Raw genomic sequence first — 24,201 nt, forward strand, 5'->3', positions numbered from 1 at the left:
CAAAGAAGTCCACCTCCCATGCTGCTGACACAGCCTTGCTTTATCATGTGTTGAAATCATATTTTAGACTCTTGGCTATTCTTCCATGTCTCTTGTGGCTGAGCCTGTCTCTTATATGAGTTCAACTGGGCCTAGATTAAAAACCAATTCAGTTCAAAGAGCATTTGAATCTAGATACTAACTATTCTTTGCCAGTGAAACAATCCCATAGGAGACTTTTTTTTTTTTTAATTTAAGTGATGTAAAAGTCACAATTAGCTTGATAATGATTGGTACAATTTAGTCATTAAAATAGTCTAAGCCATTTTATTCACATACATTTTGAGGAGCTACTATAAAGCAGATGCTGTTCTAGGTACTGTAGATATTGTAGGAGACAGAAAAGTTGGAGGAAGACAGAAAAGAAGCAAATATATTGACAATAATTTTGATTAAAAAATAACTCAATTGTGTCAATCATTAATAAGCTAATTGTGGTTTTTAAAAATCATTTAAAAAGAAGGCTCCCATGGGGTTGTTTCACTGACCCAAGTATAGTTCATATCGAGGTTCAAATGCTCTTTGAACTGAATTGGTTTTCTATCTAGGCCCAGTCAAACTCACACCAAGGATAGGCATAGCCACAAGAGACATGAAAGCATGGCTGAAAGTATAAATACAATTTCAAATGAAGAGTGTGATGTGATAGAAAACATCTTAGAGTAGGTGTATGTGTATAGGTTCTTTAGACCAAGGTGATCATGGAAGACCTGTTTGAGTAGGTACATCCACATTGAAATTTGGAGAATAACAAGGAACTAGTCATTTGAAGATGTAGGAAACAGCATTCTTTGTGGGAGAAGTGAGGCCAAAAACTTAGGTCATTAGAGAGCTTGGTGTGCAGGCAGAACTATAGGACCAGTGTGGCTCAGTATAGTGTGGAAGGCGGAATAGCATTTGGTGGTAATGTTAGAAAGGTGAGTGGAGCTTGAATCATGGAGGACAAAGGGTCTCGAAGACTCTACTGGAAGTCACCAAAACATTTTGGAGAGTTCACAAAGCTAAAATAATTTTCATAATAATACTAAATATTTTCCTTTTTCACGTTTGTTCTCTGATGAGCATACAGTAGAGTTTTTCAGAGGCTACATACAATCATTCCTAAATCTCTCAGATTGCTGATGTCTCAGGGAAATCAACTCATCTTAAATTTAAGCACAGACAAGTACATATAAACAGAGATGGCCTGCTAGCCATACAAGCTGATAAAAGTTTTAGCTAAAAATTTAATGAATGAGCTAAAACAGAAGGTGGCTAATATGAGAGTATAGAATCCTTGGGAGCTGCAGACACAAGGGGACTTGACACTCACTCTCAGGCTTTTTTTTGTGGACTTTATTGGATATTCATGAGAAAGATGAGAGGCAGGTCAGAGTCCAGAGGAAACCTCCCTTGTGGTGCAAGGCATGGAGGAGGGGAACAGCAACATCCCTGGGAAAGGCATGAAGCCCCGGAAATACCAGACAAATAATTTAAATGTAATTATTAAGTTAATGGATCTAGTAGAAAAATGAGTAACATGCAATGTCAGATGATGAACTTTAGCAGAGAGATGACAACTATAAGAAACAATTAAAATGCTAGAAGTGAAAAACAGATTAAATGCCTTTGACAAATTTATCAGTAAACTCAATACAGCTGAGGAAAGAATCAGTGCAATTGAAAATAAGCCAATAGAAATTACCCAACTTGAGACACAAATTAAAAAATGGAACTGAGTATCCTAGAGTTGTGGAACAATATCAAATGGTCAAATGGTCTAATATACCGTATGACTGAAATCCTAGAAAGAGAAAAAAAACTTGAAAGAATCAATATTTGAAATATATGTCTGAGAATTTTCTAAAATTAATGATTGATGACAAACTACAGCTCTAAGAAGCTTAGAGAACAACAACGAAGATGTTAAAAACCCTAGACACATCATATTCAAACTTCTGAAAACAAAAGATAAGGAGAAAATCTTGAAGGCCATGAAAAAAGAACATTGCATAAAGAGAAGCAAAAATAAAAATTATTAGCCCCTTCCCCTTAAATCTCTCCAGGCTAGAGGACAAAAGTGACATCTTTAAAGTGCTGAAAGAAACAAATTATACAAAATTATCACATGTACCCTAGAAATACATACATCTATTATGTATTAATAAACACATTTTAAAAACCAAACTCTACATCCAGAATTCTATATCCAGAAAAAATTGTCTTTCAAAAATACTTTTTCAGGCAAAAACTTGGTGAACTCATTACCCGCAGACCTGTTCTGTGGAAAAAATGTTAAAGGAAGTTCTTCAGACAGAATGTAATACCAAATTAAAGAAACTTAGACCTACATGAAGAAATGAAGAGTACTGGAAATAGCATTAATGAAGGTAAGTATAAAATTATTTTTTCTTCATTTTAAATTGCTCTAAAAGATAACTTTCTATCTAAAGTATATACTAATGTACATTTATAGCATATGTATGAGTAAAATGTATAAAACAATAGTAAAAAGAGGGGAGAGAGGAACCAAAAGAATACTGTTTTAAAGTTTCTTGCCTGCCATGTGAAACTGTATATTTGAAAGTAAACTGATTAAAGATATATTATGTGTGTATACATACATATATATACACACACACATATAGACATATATACACACACGTATGCATGTATAAAACCCTGGAAGAGCAACCACTAAAAATTTATTTTAAAGAGATATAAAAATAATCCAGCTTTAGTTTTTAATCTGGTAAATATCAATAGATATAACCAAGCTCTTTGCTTTCCTCACTAATTTTAAAAGTGTGAGGGAGTCCTGAGGCCAAAAGTTTTAAAAGTTTTAAGGTAGCACCTTGAAGGCCCTGGTAAGGAATTTCAGTTTCATTATAAGTGCAACTGGAAGCCTTTTGAGTTTTAAGCAAGGGTATAATATACCACATTTGCATTATAAACAGATGTGGAGAATGGACTGTAGAGAGCAGGAATGGAGGGAAGACCAGTCAGGAGGCTACCATAGTCATCCTAGCCACATGTGGTTGGGGCTTGTACAAAAGTGATGACAATGGCGATGGAGAGCAGTGGATGGATTAGGATGATTTTTACATGTTGAAGGGATTGCATTTATAAATGACTTGAGGGTGATGGGAAAAGATCAGTCAAGGATAATGCCTAGACTTCTCATCAACCTTATTGATGAAATTTCATCCATTTAAAACATACACCAAGATGAGTATGGAAAGATATATATGCCTACAGAACCATACCACTGTAATACAGAAATATCTTTTTTTTTTTTTTTTTTTTTACCAATTCTAAACAGTTCTTGCTGCTCCTTTGCAGGACCTCCTAGATTTTTTTACTTTAGCAATTGAAAAAAAAAAAAATGGTACACATTTCCAAGGTACATCCATTAAGGAAGGAATATAGTTAGAAGAGGGAAGTGGATGGGAATTGAGAATTCTGGCACTAGATTGATAGGCTGTTTCCAATGGTTATGCTTCATATCCTCCAAGAAGACTTCCATACCCAGTGCTCCTTGCTATTCTTCAGCTGGTGGAGAGCCCAACTCTGCCCCACGATGCCATACTGCAGTACTATACTATATATACTATACTATACTATACTATACTATACTATACTATACTATAGTTACTGTGCAGCTGCACTGTAATTACCATTATATCCCCCAATACAATGAGTGCCTAAAAACAATAACTGCGTATTTCTGCATAGGGTCTTGTACATATGGACATGCAATAAATGATTGCATGATTAATCATTCATGAATTCTTGATGAATAAATGAATATGAACAATTCTTAACTTGCTAGAGTTTGCTGTCATTAATGATGATGACATTCTTCATACCTCACTGGCATACATACAAAAAAATCCACCTTCACCACCAGTTGCATGTGGGCTGTTTTATTGGTTGAGAATCATCTTCCTTGATGTGACTCTGGCTTTTCTAGACAGGAGATAGTGTCTGAAAGATGACTGGTTAGGATGAAAGGGCATTCTAGGATTAGAGTGATGATAACTGATCAGTAGAGATTCCAGCTTCTTGAGCTCTGAATGCTCACATAAGGCATCCAGACAGCCTTCAAAATATGCCCTACCCATATTTTCTGTAACATACTCAATGTCATTACAGAAATATCTCCTGTGTGAACGAGGAAGGCTTAACTTGTGCATCATCTTGAAAAAAAATCTAAGTATAATACATATACAATTAAGTACCTGATAAATTTTTACACATGTATCCACCCACATAACTATCACCCAACTCAAGATATAGAACATTGTCAGTACCCCAGAATATAAGAGTAAACTAAGAGTAAAGAGAAGAAAATTGACTGGTCAGTCTGAATTAGTGAAAATAGACTAAAATATAGAGAATTATATCTTAAAGTATATTTTAATTTCCATCTATTAAATAAGGAATGTGATTCAAATGCCAACTTGCATGCCATGGGAAGCAGTCTAACATTACTTGAAAGTAGATTGGTTAATTAAAGATGTAACCCTAGGGCAACCACTAAAGATTCTTTTAAAGAGGTATAAAATTTAGGTAATACATGAGTACCTACATTTATTCATCACATTTCTTGTTCTTTTACATGAAGATGTATTCAAAACTTTTAAAATATTTTTAACATTCTCCTCCAGACTCATTATATTTATACTTTCATTTGCTTCACAACTAGTTTTATCAAAGAGAGCAGAAAGAAAAAAATTCAGCATAAATACAAAGAAAAAGAAAAAATTCAGCACAGGCTCAGTTGAATAATTGAAATGTCCAAATTAGTGGGATCTGAGCTAAAATGGTTGTACAAGTAATAATAAAGAGTTATTTTCTGCATTTCTTGTCCTGGTCAGCTGCATTACAGGTAATTAGTGATGGTGTTCTGGGGTGAGAAGACCACACTACCTCTTTGAGTACCTTATGGATTCACTCACCGATTTGCAATATGTCAACACTCAGAGAATGAAAACAAGGGATATGAAAATAATGTCTGCCTGCATAATATCTAAAGTCAGATTTACTGGAATAGTTTTAAAGGAATAATGCATTTATCCAGGAGAATACTGTAGAAGAGACTGACAGGCATTGCATGACTAATGTTCTTCCAATAATAACAATAACTTGCATTTATAAGCCGCTTTTAACTTTTCACTGGCTTTTACATATCTCATTTAAGAGCATTTTCAGTGTCTCCTAAGGCACACGTAAAAGCTGGATTTCAAACATAGATGAAACTTGCAACTGATTTTGAAGTAGTCATAAGTTGCTGTGGATGTACCCACAAGAACGTGTCCTCTGTAACAAGAACAGTGTGTGTCTTTAAACCTCTAGTGTTAAGAGGCTGACAGTTGATAGATTACTGTAAGCACCAAGCTCTTTTCCAAGTCCCTCCCAGGAAAACATCTGCACTTTTTTCAGATATGGAATATTCAGGATTGCTTTTAATTTGCAGCCAAGAACTTTGTCTTCTCAGCTGATTCCTTTTCTTGTTTTTACCTGTATCCCCTTAAGCTGGGATTCTAAGGAGAGTGATTAAAATCAAACAGATACCTTCTTCTGTGGCCAGGGAGAGAACATTCTTTAAGGCAGGAGGAATTGCTGGTAGAAGAAACAGCAGATTTTAAGTAAAATCTTCCAAAATGACATTAAACTAGACATTTCTTGGGGAGTGGGTATTGCTTGAGGGCATTATAAAGTCGGGAACAGATATATATTGTGGTTCCAAAAATACTGGCAAAGGAGGAAAACAGTTAGAAACCTGCTGAGATCTATTCAGTGCTGTTCATAGTGAATAATCTGAGAACACAAAGGCTGCCACTGACTGTATGTGCAGTTACTGTGGTAGAGCTTCAGAACATGAATCTGGTTTAAGACTGGATTATGTTTGATTCCTAACTTCATGACCTAGGGTGACTTACTAAACCTCTCTAGGGCCTGAGAGTTTTCCCTGTACAATGGGAATATGCAGGAAAACTCAGCACAGAGAAGTTGAATTATCCACCCAAGATCACACAGTCAACAAGCTGCAATGTTTGTGTCTGAACCACGGCAAATGACTCCAGAGCCCTAACTTTTACCATCAATGGCTTGATCAAGGCCAACATTAAGCCAAAGCATTATTTGCTTTTAATACAGGGTCCATATGTCCCAAGTTGCCTGAGACAGTCCAGTATATGCCTGGTATAGCTATTAACAGCACCCCCTTTCACTTTCCAAATTGTCCTGGCTTTGTTTGGACCATAAATGCTATGATCTTCCTCATCCTTGGTTAGTCTTTATTCTCGTCTCTCATTGGGCCTTATACCTCCATTTATGACTTTTCTCTCAGGCTCCCAGGGCCTTATGATGCCCTGAGCTGCTTCCACTCCTCTGTGTTGCCACCTTTTAAGGCCAGATGGCTACAAATGCCAGCAGAACTGCTTTAGCTCCTGCAGATGCCGTAGCTATCCCTCTTCTCACCATGATACCCTTCACTCATCTTTGGGCTTCTCTGCCCACTCTGACGCTATGTCTTGATTCCCCCTATTCACCCGGTGGTCTTTGCTTGGGAATGATCTCAGCATCCACTTTGGATCTGGCATTTGTTCCTCAGTTCCATGCACCCATATGCCCCTGATTCCAGAACATTCTCTACTGTGGTTTTGAAACAGCCTGCCTTGGCTTTGTGACTATGTTTCTTTTCATAAGAGGCTGATGATTGCAAATTATGACAAATGTTCTCCAGCTGGGTGCCCTTCCCTAGAAAGAGGCTGTTTACCCTCTAGGAGGAAGGAGAACATTGAATATCTACATATTTTCTGTGGAAAGTGTCACTTGTTTAAAAATTATTCTTTTGCAAAATATTTGTTTCACATAAATGTGTGTCTACGAATAGGTTATGAAAGACTTGCCTCTGATGTTACAAACAAAAGAATGTGAGATTAAAACAATGAGCCTGTAATTTTTACCCTTTTAAAGGCGTAAAACAGTGAGTTCTTTGCTTCTGGTCAGCACCCTGTTGTGTCTCCCTGGGGACTTGGCTGCAAGGCAACAGCAGCCTCTCTATCGACCCCGCCCCTTTGCTGAGTGAACCCATTCCACATGCGCCCAGTGGCCTGAAGCTAAAGATTTGGAGGCAGGAAGCATCTTTTCTCGAGATCAGTTCCAGATCTTGATGGTCCAGCACCTTCTGCCATTTTCAATTCAAAAGACCCAAACTGAAAGTCCTATTGCAGAGCTGGGGAGATCATTTCAAGAGAAAGCATGTGCCAGATACACAGTGGCACACACAGTAAGTACCCAAATGTGTTCCTTCAACTAAAATAGAGTTTAGAGTGGGTCTTCCTAAAAACAACTCATAATAATCATTCAATGAATTCTGTAAATATGTAAAAACTCCTGATAATCTTCTCTATCTCTATTCCAGTTACAATCTTATTATGACCTTATTTATCCTGTGACATAAATAATATGGTTTCAATGTCATCAGGTGAATGCCTAGCTCAAGGTCACACAGCTAGCCAATGCCTAGCCCAGGCCCAAATTCAATATTCTGAAAAATTCCTTCATATATCTCTTCACTTCTTTCCAACATAAAACCAAAATAGCCAAAGAAAAGATGTGAAAATCTGTCATGTGAAAGAATATTTCTTTGGATAGCTTGTTCAAAAAAAAAGACCTAGTATTGCATGTAAATGAACATTGTGGCCTTCATTTATATTCAGGTGATTTAATGTGTAGAAGTGAAGCGTAGAGCAGGGTGTGACCATTATCATCCTGTGTTCATCTAATGCATCTGGACAGTTTTAAAGATATACATGCAAAGAATTTGGCAAATGTAAATGTCCTCTGACATTTACTTGGTAGTAAACATAAGCATCCAACTTCCTCAGCTTTGTTTGCTTCATTACTCAAAGTATACTCTTTCCTCTGCCTTTCTCTTACTCAGTTTAAAAATTTCCATTAAATTACTTTATATTTTTTTAAAAATTTCAGAACAGTGGGGAGAATGACAGGACACTAATAACTTCAGCAAGAAGTGAGTTTTATATCAGTAATTTGCCTAAGTAAAAACCAGAAAGGAGGAAAGTAAAGTGGGGGACAATCATTTAAAGTTGAATCCTTATACCCAAAGGAAATGGAGTTTGAAGCTACAGAATTGCCTCCATGTCACAACTTAAGTGCTTAGCGAGGATCCCCTCCTTGCCAGCATCTTGAACTTTTCCATTTCTGTCTTCATCGGGGATAGCTGATGTTTATAGAAAGAAATTCTCAAGCTTGCTCAAATAAAGAGGAAGGTAATTTCAGGGTACAAGAAATACTTGGTTTAAGAAGAACATGAACTTTGGAATAAGACAGAATTGAATTTGAATCCTATTGCTACCAGTCACTAACCATGGGACTTGTGCAAGCACATAACTTAAACTCTCCAGGTCTCAGTTTTCTCAGCCGTAAAATGGGAATAGTAATAGTTCTTTGTAGGGTTGAGGATGAAATGAAACAATGTATGCACAATGCCATGTGGTTATGTGTTCAGAAATATTGACCATTATTTGTTTATTGGATACTGAGTTTGGATACTGAGTCTTCATGAAGATGGAAATGAAAAGTTGATAGGAATAGAAAATACTTCCGTGTCCGGAATTGGTTCCTTCCTGTGGGTTCTTGGTCTCACTGACTTCAAGAATGAAGCCGCCGACACTTGCGGTGAGTGTTACAGTTCTTAAAGATGGTGCATCTGCATTTTGTTCCTTCAGATGTTCAGGTGTGTCCGGAGTTTATTCCTTCTGGTGGGTTCGTCGTCTCCCAGACTTCAGGAGTGAAGCCACAGACCTCCTCAGTGAGTGTTACAGCTCTTAAAGGTGGTGTGTCTGGAGTAGTTTGTTTCTCCCGGTGGGTTCGTAGTCCTGCTGACTTCAGGAGTGCGGCCTCAGACCTCTGCATTGTTACAGCTCATAAAGGTAGTGCAGACCCAAAATGTGAGCAGCAGCAAGATTTATTGCTAAGAGCAAAACAACAAGGATCCCACAGTAAAGATGCGGGGAGTGGGCGACTGGGTTGCCGCTTCTGGCTTGGGTGACCAGCTTTTATTCCCTTATTTGACCAAGCCCACATCCTGCTGATTGGTCCATTTTACAGAGTGCTGATTGGTGCATTTACAAACCTTTAGCTAGATACAGAGCGCTGATTGGTGTGTTTACAATCCTTTAGCTAGACAGAAAAATTATCCAAGTCCCCACTGGACCCAGAAGCCTAGCTGGCTTCCCTTCTCACTTCCAGCTCTGTGGGGTCGCACATTCATTCATTTTTGTCTCCTCTGTAGTCTTCCACTGTTTTCTTTTAGTATTTTCTCTCTCTTGATGGAACTACTCAGTTTTCTATTTGTATCTCTTGACTGACATGGCCCAATGGAACTGCTAATCCTAAATCTACTTGACTACGTTCTGGTGCCCATCAATAGTTGACTATAGATTATCAATATCTTAGTTCAAACTAAGTTCAATAGAAACAATCTGATTAGCTCGTGGTCAGCCTATGGATGAATATTCTGGGTCAATTTTTCACTCATAATGTAATCAAGCTAATGATCAAGTTGTTGACTTTTAAGGTCAAATAAGTATTGCCATTCATCCTGACTTTGAGACACACCATGGTTCCTTCCACCAGCCTAGGTCCTCTGGCCGGTGGACTCAAGGCCTTGAGTAAAATGCTTTCCTTGTCTAAAATCCAAAAGATCTGTTACTTAATATGATTAGGCTTCTTGTAAGGTCTGCAAATCTTTCAAAGGGACATTTCAAAAGCTTCTGGACTTAGATAATTGTGTCAAAAGGGAAACAGCTGTTTCTGTATTTGCAGAGAAGAATGAAATTAAACAAATGCAGAGAAGAGGCTCGTGAATAATTAGAACTAGATTTTAGCAGTGTTTGGACTCACCACCCGGCAGCTTGATTCTCCTTCTCTATCCAGCCTCTTACCATTTCTTGATTCTGTCTCACGCTGTATACCCATCTTTCATTTAGCATTTCCCTTACATTTCACTGGAATCCTTCGCTTCTTGCTTCATAGTACATTTCCCCGTCCTTAGATTTTATCACCACTTCTTTCCTTTCAAGATTCTTTTGTTCATTTGCTTTTTGTTTGCATTGTCTGTTGTGTTTTGATTTTGCCTAAGAGAAAGATAAAGAAAAAATATAAATTCCTACATTGTTTTTGTTTATTTCTGGGAACAATCATTTTCTCATTTTCTGTGGTGAAATCTCACAGGCCTCATTCAAGCCAGTTTCAAAAACTTAGTATTAATCTCTTGCTGTTTACATGTAAGATATTTCAGTGAGTTTTCCAAATGTTTAAATACATGGTCAGAAGCTGTGGTTTACCCCCCAACTTTGTTTGGAGAAAACAGCAAGGCTTTTTCTCTTTAGCCTTGGTTCATGACCACAGAGTTTCTCCTTTGAATCAGATTTTCATCGTTCTGTTGTATCTTGAATGTTGTAAAGTCACAAGTAACTCACTCTGAAAATCTCTTAAGTTCACATCACTCAGAAAAGATTTATGTATGGTTATAAAGGTGTCAACACTTTTACTTTTATTAAAATATCAGCAACTGCTGATCAGCAGTAATTTTAATTAGTTTGTCCCATAAATATTTGTGGAGCACCTACTAAGAACTAGAATCCAAAGGAGGAAAAAAATGTAGAGGGTAGATACATACTGACAGTTGTTTAATGGAAGAATAAAATAATAAATGGGTAAATTGCACAATTGTATGAATTTCCATATGATTGTGGAATAATTATGCTAAAGATTATTAGAAACTTTTTACACATTGATTTTATCCTTAGAAGAGGAAAGATCACTGAATACAAGAGTTTTGAATGTTCTTTATTCATTTAAAAAACTGACTACATTTCAATCTTAATGTGAAATTTTAATTTATGTCCACTTTGTATTCACACATTGGACAGCGATTTTCTGCATCTCTCTTATGAATTATGTTTTGGCTCTGCTTTGCAAATACAGTGATATTAAAAAAATTGTTGATTGCAGAGTCAAGAATTAGGCAAGTAATCTTGTACATATATTTTTAAAAATCAAGTTCAATGTTATGAAGAAAAAGTAAAAGAAGCTGTGAGAGCATCATAGGAGAACTAATTTGGTTTGTGGTGTTATGATACCGAGCAGCATTTAAGCTTGATTCAGACAGGCCTAGGGGGCAGATCTGACTGCGCTACTTACTGATTTTATGACAAGACCTCATCTGTGAAATGGGCACACAAATAAATATTTCCTATTTCGATGGCTTATTGCAAAGATGAAACAAGCACTTAACCATAATATAAGTGCTTTTAAAACAATATTCTTTACTGATAATTCTAATAAGGCGAGCAGAGCTAGGAATCACAGAACAAGAGGTAGAAAAATAGACATTATCTGAAAGGATCTATGCATTCAAAATCCCAGTGCAGACAATGATGGCCTGAATATCAGGCACTGTCAAGCCATCCTTTATTCTGAAAGCCAGTGCCTCTATTTTTGAATGTTATGGCTCCATTTCATCTTGATCCTGAAGCGGGGTGGGGGGGCAGTGTGGGCATCTGTGTGGGCCTGGTTGTTATGTTTTACATCCGTTTCCACTGTTATCTGCACATCATCCATCTTGGTTCCTGACATGCCTTGAAATACGAGCTTGCCTCCACCAGGCCTCTCTTCACATTCTCCTTTCCAAAGCTATAAGGAAAACGATTGCTTTTCAAATGTATTTAGGGCTTCAGGAAGGTAATAGCATGGACAGCCTGAGATCCAAATGCCCTACTGATTTCTGAAGCATGCAACTCGGAGGCAGGCAGGCCATCTGCTGCACATGGTCCTTTGTGGGGTCAGGTTTAGGAGGCCCTTTCCAGTCTCCAAGCCCAAGAAATGGTTTTTCAAAACTCAGCAAGAGTGGGGCAGCTTCTTCACCCATCAGTTTCTTCCTAGTCCTGTGTCAGAGCTCTTAGAACAGATGAATGATGAAATACGTAGGTACAGAATTCTGTTACATTCATGGGAGTATTATTCTGCATTCGTTAATGGTTTTGAAATAAAGACAAAAGCAGTGATAATAGCCAACATTCTTGAAGCACCTACAACATGCCAAGAAATATGCCAAACAGTGTCATGGCATGTTCCTTTTTCGTTGTTACAACCTCATGGAGAAGGAACTATCATTTGCTTTTCAGGCATGAGGAAAACTGACACTCAGAGAGACTGTCCCTCATCTAAGGCCTTCCAGTTCATAAGTGGCAGAGCTAGGTTCCAGCCAGGTCTTCCTGTTGTGTCCATTAGAACACAAGATAATGAGATGATATCCATGGTTGTTTATACTCAGTCATTCACTCAGTCACTCCACAATGATTTATTTATCGACTTCGTCCAGACAGAATTCTTGGCAGTGGAGACTGAGCAATAAGAAACAGGTAAAATCCTTACCCTCATGAAGCTTATATTTTGGTGGAAGGAGATAGAAAATAGACAAAATAAGTAAATTTTATAGTGTAAAATGATAAATGCTAAGGAGAGAAATTAAGTAGGAGGGGGCATAGCCTAATTTTACATAGGGACATCATTTAATATATTTCATACATAAAGCTTATTCGGGGACCGATGCTGAGAGTGCACTTGATATAAGATCTTTTCCTTCCTCCTCAGGGAATCTCAGGCAGTTTCATCTAGCAAATATACAAGCCATTTGTACCTTGGCCCCCAAATGCATAGACATTCACAAACATCCTGGAATTAGTGTGTTCTTTCATAGGCTCCTGTCTGTTGAAAGTCACTAAGTATGGAAATAAGCAAGTGCTTTAGCCTTGGAAATTCTATAAAGACCTCTTTTGGTTAAGAGCTGATGTTGAAATGGATTTGGACATAAATGCTGTTTTTCCATCCAGAATAGGTTTGAAGATATACACGTGATGGGAAAACAGAGCTGCCAGATGAATTTTCTATTTGTTTAAAATCCACTAGCAAAATTTACTAGTGAAGAAAAGCCCTGGTCATCATTCCTATATCTTCCCAATACCCTGAAAAAGAAAAACCACAAAATGAATTGTTTGAGGCTCAAGTTTGCATACTTGCCACTTAGAATTCAATCATTAAAAAAAAAAAAAAAAAAAAAGAGCAACACAGAAGATGGCAAATATGGGCCTTATACACATGTGCATATGCACCCACATGTGCATACATACATACATATGTTCCAATTTTCAGTCTTTCCCCAACTGTAACAGTAAGAATTTCTAAGATCAATGGGACCATTTCAATATGACATATACTACCAACGTGAATTTGTCACTTGGGAAAGCACTTGGACTAAAGTAAACTTTTCTACCATTTTTGGAAAAGATGGTCAAATGAACAGCATAGATAAGGTAGCAGGAGTTATGCATAGCTTTTTAAAATCGAACTGTTTTAAAGTGATTGGTACAACCCAAGCACCAGCCCCTGGTCTATAAAGAATGTGCTAAGTGCAAATGATTTTTATCTCTTAGCAGCTCCAGTGGGACCTTGCAGTCCTTTGAAAGTCATTTGTTGTTAGTCTCTGCCTTGAAAGCAATATCACTACATGTCCTTAAAAAGTGTCCACACTTCAGGTTTTCCAGTGATTTCAAGTGGCCATCACCCGTTATTCCTAATTAGTGAGATTTGCTACTTGTGGGCTTTCCCGTAGCTGTATGTGAATGTCCTACAAATGACTGGTCACAGATATTTAACATCCACATCCCACTTCCTTTCAGGTGCTGGCTTTCAGCCTGCCTTGCCCTTTCGCCAGTTTTAAGAGTTAGGTAAGTAGGATTAATTTCTGTTTCAATATCTCCAGCTGTTTTTGAATCATTAATTCTGCTTTTACTGCAGTAGATTTCCTATTCATTACAGAATAAAAATGAACATGCCTCAGATATTTCACATTCTCCCAGCCTTATTTTGTCCCAAAAAAAAAAAAAAAAAAAAGCCCCTTCTGTACCTCCTAAAATTTAATGTATTCTCTGAGCTAATTTGTGTCTGGTGGTAATATGCTTTTATTGCTAAAAATCAAGTTATTTCACAGATTGGACCCATTTTATTTATTCAGCTCAAAGTTTTCAAGCCCCTCCCAATTAGGTCAATAATATAGACCATGCCATGAACCATGCCAGAAAGTAATTCTGTACTTTCATTGAGAAACATTTCCTAAGTTTCCCCAAGTTTCACATACTATGATATCACCCACTCAGGAACAATTAAATTCTTATGGAAAAAACTGGCCTTTCACTAGTGAGATGAGGAAAAAATAAGAGGCAGTTAGATTAATAGGAAAATAATGCTGTTGTGGAAGAGAAACTTTCTAAACTATATAGCAACGGTCAAAAACTCAAGTCTTTCCAAGGGATTGGCCAGTGACTTAAAGGTTTCACCCAGTCCAGGCAAAAGATATCAGAGACCACTGGGCAAGGTTGCACACAGGAGACTGAGTGCTCCATTTAACTCATTCAAGTTCAACATTTAAAGGCACATCAACAAGCAGCAAGAGATGCGGGTTGAACAAATCACACTTGTGGGCCATTAGCTTAGAAAACCAACTAACCTTTAATTATTTGGGCCAGGTTAAGGAATAGCCATTTACATAGCTGATATTGTAGATAACCAACTCCTAAATGACTTTCCAAATCACTTGCATTTGTCTTTAAGGCTAGATATTTACTTATGCAACTTATTATGCTCTTACTTGGTGTTAGTGTAAGGCTATTTCCAGAGCAGAGCAAAATGACCTCTTGATGTCAGAATTTCATTCTACTTGATCTGGGAGGAAAGCTATCCAAATGCCAACCCATGTATTACTCCTTTCTGTGTCTCACAGTTTTATAACCTAGGTCCACAAGCCCTCTTGTTCTGTAGCATTCAGCTTGACAACTCAAACCTTTGAAAAAAAAAATCACATATATGTGGACCTATGTACACATATCATTGTTCTCACAGATAATGTTGCACTTTCTCTCCACATATGTATTTCATAGAAATTGTCTCTTTCCCAGTACTTCATTTCACTCTTGCCATGTATGTCTCTAGTAGACAAAAAGGTCATGAATCTGGAAAAACGCCCTTTCATGGACAAGAAATATATTCAGGCCTTTTTTTTTTTTTTTTTTTTTTTAAACATGTGTTGAAACCAGACCCAGGAAACTGGAGGCAACTTTAATCATCATGTCAATTAAATGGGAGGGTGTTATTGTCTGTATGAATGAGATGTGCTTCTTGAATTGATGAGTAAAAAATTCCTCTGTAGTGGTTCTCATCTTGCCATTAGCACCTCCATCCCTTAGAGTGTCAATATTTTGTATATTACCTCTGATTCCTCAATAATATACTCCAGATAGCACACCCTGGCTTCATGTTTTGCTTTTCCTTTCAAGTCTGTGTTTCTAAACTTACCTGTCTGGTGGCATTATTAAGCTTTGATATGTGCCACGCACTATGCTTTGTATATATTAGCTCATTTAAAAATGTCTCAATTCAGTTACATGGAAATAAGTTCAAGAGATCTATTGTACAACATGGTCACTACAGTTAATAACAATATATTATATTCTTGAAAATTGCTAAGAGGGTGAATGTTGTGTTCTCTCCACAAAAATAGCTGTGAGAGCCAATAAAATGTGTTAATTAGCTAAAATTGGTCATTTCACAATGTATGTATACTTCAAAACATCATGATGTACATGATAATTACATATCATTTTACCAACTTAAAAAAACAAAAAAAGTTTAGTTAATAAAACAAAAAATTAAAAATTAAAATATAATATAAAGATGTTTCATTGTGAAATACACACAAATACAAGTTATAGGCACGTTTTTGCCAAATGGTTAAAAGGTAAATATCTGTATCCACACAAAAACCTGCTCATAAATGTTTATGGCAGCTTTATTCATGATTGCCAAAACTTGGAAACAACTAAGATGTCCTTCAGTAATTGATAAATAAACAATGGTACATCCAGGGAACAGAATATTATTCAGCAACAAAGAGAAATGAGCAATCAAGCCACAAAAAACCATGAAGGAATCTTAAATGCATACTGATAAATGAAAGAAGCCAATCTGAAAACGATACACACTGTAGAATTCCAACTATATGACATTCTGGAAAAGGCAAAACTATGGGTTGGGGGAAGGGAGGGATGAATCCACAGAGCACAGAGGATTTTAGGGAGTGAAACTATTCTGTGTGATACTATAATGGTGGATACATGTTGTTACACATTTGTCCAAACCCATAGAATGTACAACATGAGTGAACACTAACATATACTATGGACTTTGGGTGATAATGATAATGGAGGTTCATCAGTTGCAACAAATGTACCAGTCTGGTGGGGGATGTTGATAGTGAGAGCTGTTGGAGTGAGGTGGGGGTAGGAGGTATACAGGAGCTCTGTATTTGTGCTCAATATTTCTGTGAACCTAAATCTTCTGTAAAAAATAAAGGCTATTAAAACAACAACAACAACTTACCTGTCCTCTGTCCCATTCCATCAGATCCCACATGTGAATGGCTGTGGGTGGCTGAATGTTACCCATCCTAGAGAACATGTTGATATTTTAAGGCAGGATGAGAGAGTCTTTCTGGCAGGCCACGTATTGTATCTATATAAGTTAGTAACTAGTTTTCTTAAGCAGAGGATTATCTCCAAGAGATGTAAAATACAACACGAGGAACTCTTTCTCCTTCAACCAAATACCCCTTAGAGCAACAATGCTCATACTCTCCAGCCCAGTGGTATGAGCGCCATCTGGAAACTGGTTAGAAATGCCAACTCTTAAGCCCAAACACAGACCTACTAAGTCAGAAACTACAGGTATAGCAGTGGTGGGGGAGGAAGGTGGGGTGGAATGGGAGTGCACAATCTATGTTTTCATAAACCCTCTAGGCAATTCTGAGGCATATTAACCTTCCAGAACTACTTGCGAGTATTTCCCTCCATAGCTCTGCAGGTAACCTGTTTTTCACCACCAATCTCCCCAGCCAGATTGTAAATTCAAAAGAAGAGGGCTCATCTACTTGTTTATGTTTAAACCCCCAGCTCTAGCATTAATGCCTGGCACATAGTAGGTGCTCAGTGTATATATGTTAAATATATAAACAAATACATGAGTGATTGGCTAAATGCCTAATCCTCTAGCGAGACATGGCAAATACACACTGTAACTTTCCTAGCCCATTATGCAGGCACAATACCGTGGGGTTAAGCAGGGATTCATATGAGCTCTACTGCTTGGGTTTATCTCTTTGCTCTGTCTATCAACTCTGTAACCTTTGGTAAACGCCACCTCTCTTTGGATATTGATTTTCTCATCTGCAACATGGGGATGATAATAGTGTCTTAACCTCATAGGGTTGGCTTTTTTTCTTTTTATAAGATTAAAGAAGTTGTGGTAGTGATGTTTGTTATGATTTTAGCACCATGGTTCTTTCTTTCCCAAGTGGTAGCCAGGACATTCTCCACCCAAACCTGCAGATTCTGACAAAGGTCTCAATAGAGATTTCCCTGCCCCTTTATTAGCATAATATTGAGAGAACTAGAGTCCTGCAGACCTTAATCCAACTGCTATTTTGTAATTATTCACATCACAATTTATTCTGTCATTTATTGCTGCCGTTACTATTTACACTGCAAATAGTGCATTGTGGAAATATTTAAGTGGAATCTTTTAATCTGGTTGCATAAACAATATTAATGATCTGATATGACTTCTATGGTAAAGCCTTTCCTATGTTTTCTCACTTCTTGATAGAAATGAGAAACCTACATTCCTCTTACCTTTACTAAGACCTCAAACTGTTGTCATGGTTAAACCATTAAAAAACAAACAAGTTGGGCTTTTTTTTTTTTTTTTTTGGGCTTTTGTCACATGTAGTAATGTGCTATTTATTATCTCTTTCTGACTAATCCTCATTTTGTTTTTGATGCTCAGCATATTCCTTTCTGTGGAGAGCCATAGATTTGGCAGAAACTCAAGGAAAGGCTGAAAATACTTCTTAGAAACTATTTTAATCCCAAACAGTTAACGTATGGAGAACAGGTTGAAACATATGTAATATAGGCACCAAAGTGTAGGCAATTATCTCCAAAGGGCAATAGGGGACAGAGAATAAAGGCTGTAGTGCCCTGAGATCGAGGGTAAAGAACCAGACAAATGCCTTCTTTGGCTTCCCAAGGGTCACAGTGTCAACTGAAGAATGAAATGATAAGACAAATGGAAAAGCTCGATAACCCCCAAATGGGTGTATTTATTCACACAGCTCAAACCTGACTACTGGAGCTCTTTTCCTGTCTGCTGACAGCCATTCTGAGCATTATAACAAGATCCAGAACAGGCTGTCTAGAAACCCTAATGATGCTCTGGACAAAGTGGATGAAAGGTGACAAGGCAAAGGGGAATGTGCGCAGAAGTTTTGGCTCAAAAGTCATGTGACTTTCAGAGGTTCTTTGTGTTGGCTTGAACCTTTGCACAACACAAAGACAATACAGTTCCTGTTTAATGTTTCTGAAGATAGAAGTGGATGTCCCAGAGTTAGGATTGCCTTCTAATTAAATGATGCCATTTGTGATGTCCTTGCAACAGTTCATGGGTCAAGATGAGCTGCCTCTGCTCTTCCTTCCCGTAGTTTCATCCTGCCATTTAACCACATGTATTTGCGCGTGCGCACAAACATACACACACACACACACACACACACACACACACACACTCAGTAAAGCACTACCCATTACAGTATTGCTGTAAGGCAGTATTAGTTATTATTCAATGTCTGCAGTGCAGCTATTATACAACATGGATTTCAGGAAGGACATACACTATCACAAACATAACACCACCTTGCAGGATCAATTAAGAAAAATATGGGCTAAGGAGGCAGAAATCCTTGCTTAGTATTACAGAGAAATTATGACAAACTGTGAAAAGTTCCATAGGTTTTTGTTGCACTCAAATCTTTCCTTTAGGACCAACTTCTATGAAAATATGCTATGCCTGGAATTTGCCCTGTCAAAGCCAGACATATTTTTTTAATTGAATCTTGCTTTGAGAGTAGTGAACTTTTTTTTCATCTGTAATTTGCTTTTTATGTGAAGGGAGAGACGTTCTGTTTCTCTTCTTTGGGGGGGTTGTCATATTCCTGTAAAAACAATCAATGTTAGATCATTTATCTCCTGCTCCATCAAGCTGTGATGTGGGATGTAAGTATGTGTATGTTCGCAATATAGATTTTTCGTTGCTATATTTTATAGTCATATTATTGGCGAGTGGCCCTCATTTATTTTCCAGACCATTTTGAACCCGATGACAACTCTTTAGGCTTTGTTTGTTAACTGTGTCCTGCCTGTCTACCTTTTCATGTAGTAATTGCTTTCAGGGAATAAAACAGAAATGGAGTATTGCTTTGTTTAATATTTCTCAAATCAAATACATCATAGCACAACCATCTGTAAAAATACCTTTCAGCTTTCATCAACTTCTGCTACAGTTTTTTTTGAGGATTAATAATTCCTTCATATGAGTGTGTTTCTATGGCTAATGTAATATTTTTGAGCAAAGACTCAGTTATATTTACATTCTGGCTTAGGTAAAAAAGAAAATGACTTGTTGAAGAAAAAATAATAGAATATTTTCACTCCTAAAATTTTGTTACTTGCAGAACAAGTGCTTTTGGAATGAAAAGCATAGTTGGGAAGCTTTTTTGGTGAAAAATGTGGAAGTAAAATCATATTCGCTTTTTCTGCATGTAGAGTGCAATTCTCTAGCAGTGGGAATATGGCCTCTAGTCACATACTAACACAGTGTGAACTGCCTGGTTTCCTTCCAAGGTCCCTCTCCTTGATTGATTCCGGGGAAGGAGGTTTGTGTCTCAATTATTTTTTGTTGGCAACTGTGGTCCCTGTCTTTTCTGCCTCTTTGTCTCTCATATGCCATTCTCCTCTCCTTTCCTTTCCCAAATCTTCACAAAGGCACAGTTGTTGCAGGTACCCAGGCTGGGAGGTGGGGCAGGCTGTGGTGGAGATTGCAAGATCATGTAGAACATGAAGCAACTAGAATTTTATAAAGAGACATCACCATTTTTCAAAGTTCCTTGGCAATTGCTTTGTCTTAATTTGGGCTGCTATAACAGAGACTATTGACTTATGGTGGCTTATAAAAAACAAAAATTTATTTCTTACTGTTTTAGAGGCTGGAAATCCTAGAGTAGGTTGCCAGCATGGTTGAATTCTGATGAGGTTCCTGTTTCAGGTTGCAGACTGACGATTTCTGGTTGTATCCTCACTGGGGGAAGGTGCAAGGGAGTTCTAAGGAGTCTCTCTGATAAGGGCACTAATCCCATTCATGGAGACTCCACCCTCATGACCTAATCAATTTCCAAAACCTTACCTCCAAATGCCATCATTTTGTGGGTTAGGATTTCAACATATGTTTTTTGTGTGGGACACATTCATTCATTCCATTGCATTCCATCCTTAACCCCCCACCCCAAATTCATGCTCTTCTACATGCAAAATACATTCATTCCATCCCAACAGCCCCAAAAGTTGTAATTCATTCCAGCATCAACTCTAAAATTCAGGGAAAATTTGAGCATAATTTTGTATTTGCTTATGTGTGATTTCATCTATGAGAAACATTAAGTGAACATAGAAAACTACAACCAGGTGAGCCAAGCAGTGTAGGGATACACAAAATGCAAGGGCTTTGAGCATCCACCACCATCTGCCCTCAGTTCATCGCATTCTTGCGAGCCACACCCACCTACATCCTACGTGACAACTTTCCCTGGGATTCCAGATAACCCATTCCCACCACTTCACAATGGCTCACAAGGTGCACCTCTCCCCACACCCATGACATAAGCAAATGCAAGGCTGAGTGCCATATTTCTTCTAGTATTTATGTCTTTCTTATTCAACCAGTGTAACACTGTACCATTTTTATTAGGTTCCAATCTTCTTAAAACATGTCACAGGTGTTATTTTTGTGTATTTGCCTCTAGCCCCATTTTGCCCTAAGCCCTGTGGTTTTTATTGCACAGTTTTACATAGTATGATGATTTTCAAGAATGCCTGTATCACATTATAGCAGGGCTGACTTTATGTTGAAGCACCCTGTGGCTGGCAACAGCAGGGAGCTGTTACCACTCTTACGTCTGAAGGAGGAGAGCAGAGAAGATGTCATGGTAATCCTGAGGGGGAGACAGACCCTGCAGGAGAAGGATGCCTTGCTTCCACAAATGCCAAGTGCTGCTAGCCCATGAAGCAGCAGATGGAGAGCCTGGGGAATAAACACCCCGACCTCACTTTCCAGTCATTGGCAGTTATCACATGTTGGCAGAACCCCGCTGGAAGCTGGTGGGCTTGGGAGTCTGCTGAATGCAGTCCCCTACGGTCAGATGATACTCAGGGCAGAGCAGGGTGGGGAAATGGATATGGAAGATTCCCTTGCCCAACGCCACTGGGGAAATTTTAATTATTTATTACGTAGATGAGCTTTATTTTTCTTTTTCTAGATCTCTCTTATGTGGTCTGGAGAGTTGAGGGGTATTTTCAATTCTTTTATGTGATGTTCAGTAAGATGCAACCACAAGAGGAGACTCAGGAGCGGCCCGGGAAAGCAAAGTGTGTTATATTCACAGGTCCTAAAGGTGGGGCATACCACTCAGGGACACAGGGGCAAGATAGCATGGTGGTCAGGAGGCAGGAAACAGAAACACAAACAGGGGGTGGATTGGGGCCATGGTCCATGGGGATTTCTATGGGAAAGGCAAGGCAGGGCAAAGTGAACAATTTAGGACTAGCTGGTTTGAGTGATATGTGGTGCGTTCTAAATTATGGAGGTGGTCCCTTTTTGCCTGGAATCTGGCTTTGGGATGTTTAGGGAAGAGGAATATAGTCTCCTGGGGTGTCTGGACCAAATAGAGAAGCCCGGGCTCTGGGCTGCAGATTGGTTAATTTGCATATCAAAGGCATGCCTGGCTGAGCTCTCCCTATCTCTAAGAGCTGGCTGTTCCTGGGAGGGGCAGTCCCTCCCCAGCTAGAACGGTTTTTTTGAGATGTCAAAACATCAGAATATATAGAAAATAAAAAACATATACAATACAGGGAAACTCATTGATGTGTTTTTCTAAACAAAGGAGAATTTTCTGCCAAAGAAGAGAAACTGCACTCTTCTCAAGTCAACCAGCTCAAAGTAGCCAACTTAAAAAAGAATACATTTTCCCCATTTCTTGTTATATATTCACACTTATCTTTATTTATGGTCATTTCCATAGGAACCGCTTTCTAAAGGCAAATATGTTTTCATCTTTAATGCTGGAATAGTGATGAAACAGCAGAATTTTGCCCAGATTGATTGGTTAATGTTAAATAATTTGTTACCTTTTGTGCTTGGTTAATATAGTGAGAAGATATTTCTGAAACCTCAACTGTGTTTACAGCCATGAAAATAATGTTTCAGGGGGAGCGTTTTTGGTATCTTGTTGTTGTGGTAATGTATGTCTCTTCTTCAGTCATGCTGAGGTGTAAGATAAAAATACTGAAGAATTGGGATAATTCACTTGCCTGCATACCTCCCCTTGAATAAGGAGATTAATTTTTTAATAGTCATATTACAAGACAACTGTCACTTTCATCTAATCTTCAAGTACTGGGGAGGGAGGAAAGTGGCTTAAAATGAGCCCCTGTAGGGGCTGCCAATTTATCAGTTGCCCCAGCTTGATCTGAAATTCAGAAGAGACCATGAGCTCAATCTCAAAGGCAATTATACCAAAGGATGTGAAAACTTAAAGAAACCAATTTGTCATTGATTAGGATTTGTCTTCCCTGTCCTGCAACAAGCCTGTCAACAAAAGGAGAGAGATTTTGTATGGTCACATAGAGCTGAGATGTTTATGGGGAAAAAAAAATACAAAAACTTCAATCTTCAAAAGATAAGTAAAATATATATTTAAAAAATTTCCCCCAGTTTCCTTTTTTTTTTTTAAACAAGAGGCTCATGTCTTATTTTTTCACAAGTAAAATTGATTTCAACATTAGCCTTAATTCACTATGTTATATGCTAAGGTGAAGCGGGAAGCTCATATTGGTTAACTGTTGACTGGGGAAAATGATTTAAGGATATGGGCAATGTTAATAGGGATAATGGAGATGAAGGTTTACAAGCTATTGGAGGCTCATAGACTTTTACAAGTTGAGATATAGCTCATATATCATAAAATCCACCTTTTTAGTGTACAGTTCAATGTTTTTTAGCATTTTCACAAAGTTGTACAACCATCACCACTATCTAATTTCACAACATAGTCTTCACCCCCAAAAGAAACCCAATACCTTTAAGCAGTCACTCTTCATTCTCCCTACCCCCATCCCCCGGCAACCATCAATCTACTTTCTGTCTCTGTGAATTTGCCTGTTCTGGACATTTCATATAAATTGAATCTTGCCGTATATGGCCTTTTATGTCTGACTTCTTTCATGTAGCATGCTATTCTAAGAGTTCATCCATTTTGTGTTATGTTTCAGTATTTCATTCTGTTTTAATTGCCAAATAATATTCCATTGGATAGATACACCACATTTTGTGTATCTATTATTCAATTGATGAAAACTTGGTTCTAGTTATAAGCTATTACGAATAATGCTGAACATTATGTACTTGAACATTTATGTACTTGAACTTGAACATTTATGTACAAGTTTTTGTGCAGACATACATTTTTATTTCTCCTGGATGAATATATCTAGTAGTGGAATTTGGGGCCCATATGATAATTTTATGTTTACCCTTTTGATGAACTACCAGCCTATTTTCCAAAGTGGATGCAAAATCTTATGTTCCCAATAGTGTATGAGGATTCCAGTTTCACATATCATTGCCAATATTTGTCAGTGTCTCTTTTTGATTATAACCATTCTAGTGAGTTTGAAGTCATATTTCACTGTGGTTTTTATTTGCATTTCCATAATGGCTAATAACGTTCAGAATCGTTTCAAGTGCTTTTTGGCCAATTGTATATCCTCATTTGTGTATTTCTCTTTGGAGAATGTCTGTTCAGATCCTTTACATATTTTAAAATTTGGGTTGTCATTTTATTGTTGTATTATAATAGTTTTTAATGTA

Source organism: Chlorocebus sabaeus, chromosome 22 (assembly GCF_047675955.1).
Source record: "Chlorocebus sabaeus isolate Y175 chromosome 22, mChlSab1.0.hap1, whole genome shotgun sequence".
Classification (NCBI taxonomy): domain Eukaryota; kingdom Metazoa; phylum Chordata; class Mammalia; order Primates; family Cercopithecidae; genus Chlorocebus; species Chlorocebus sabaeus.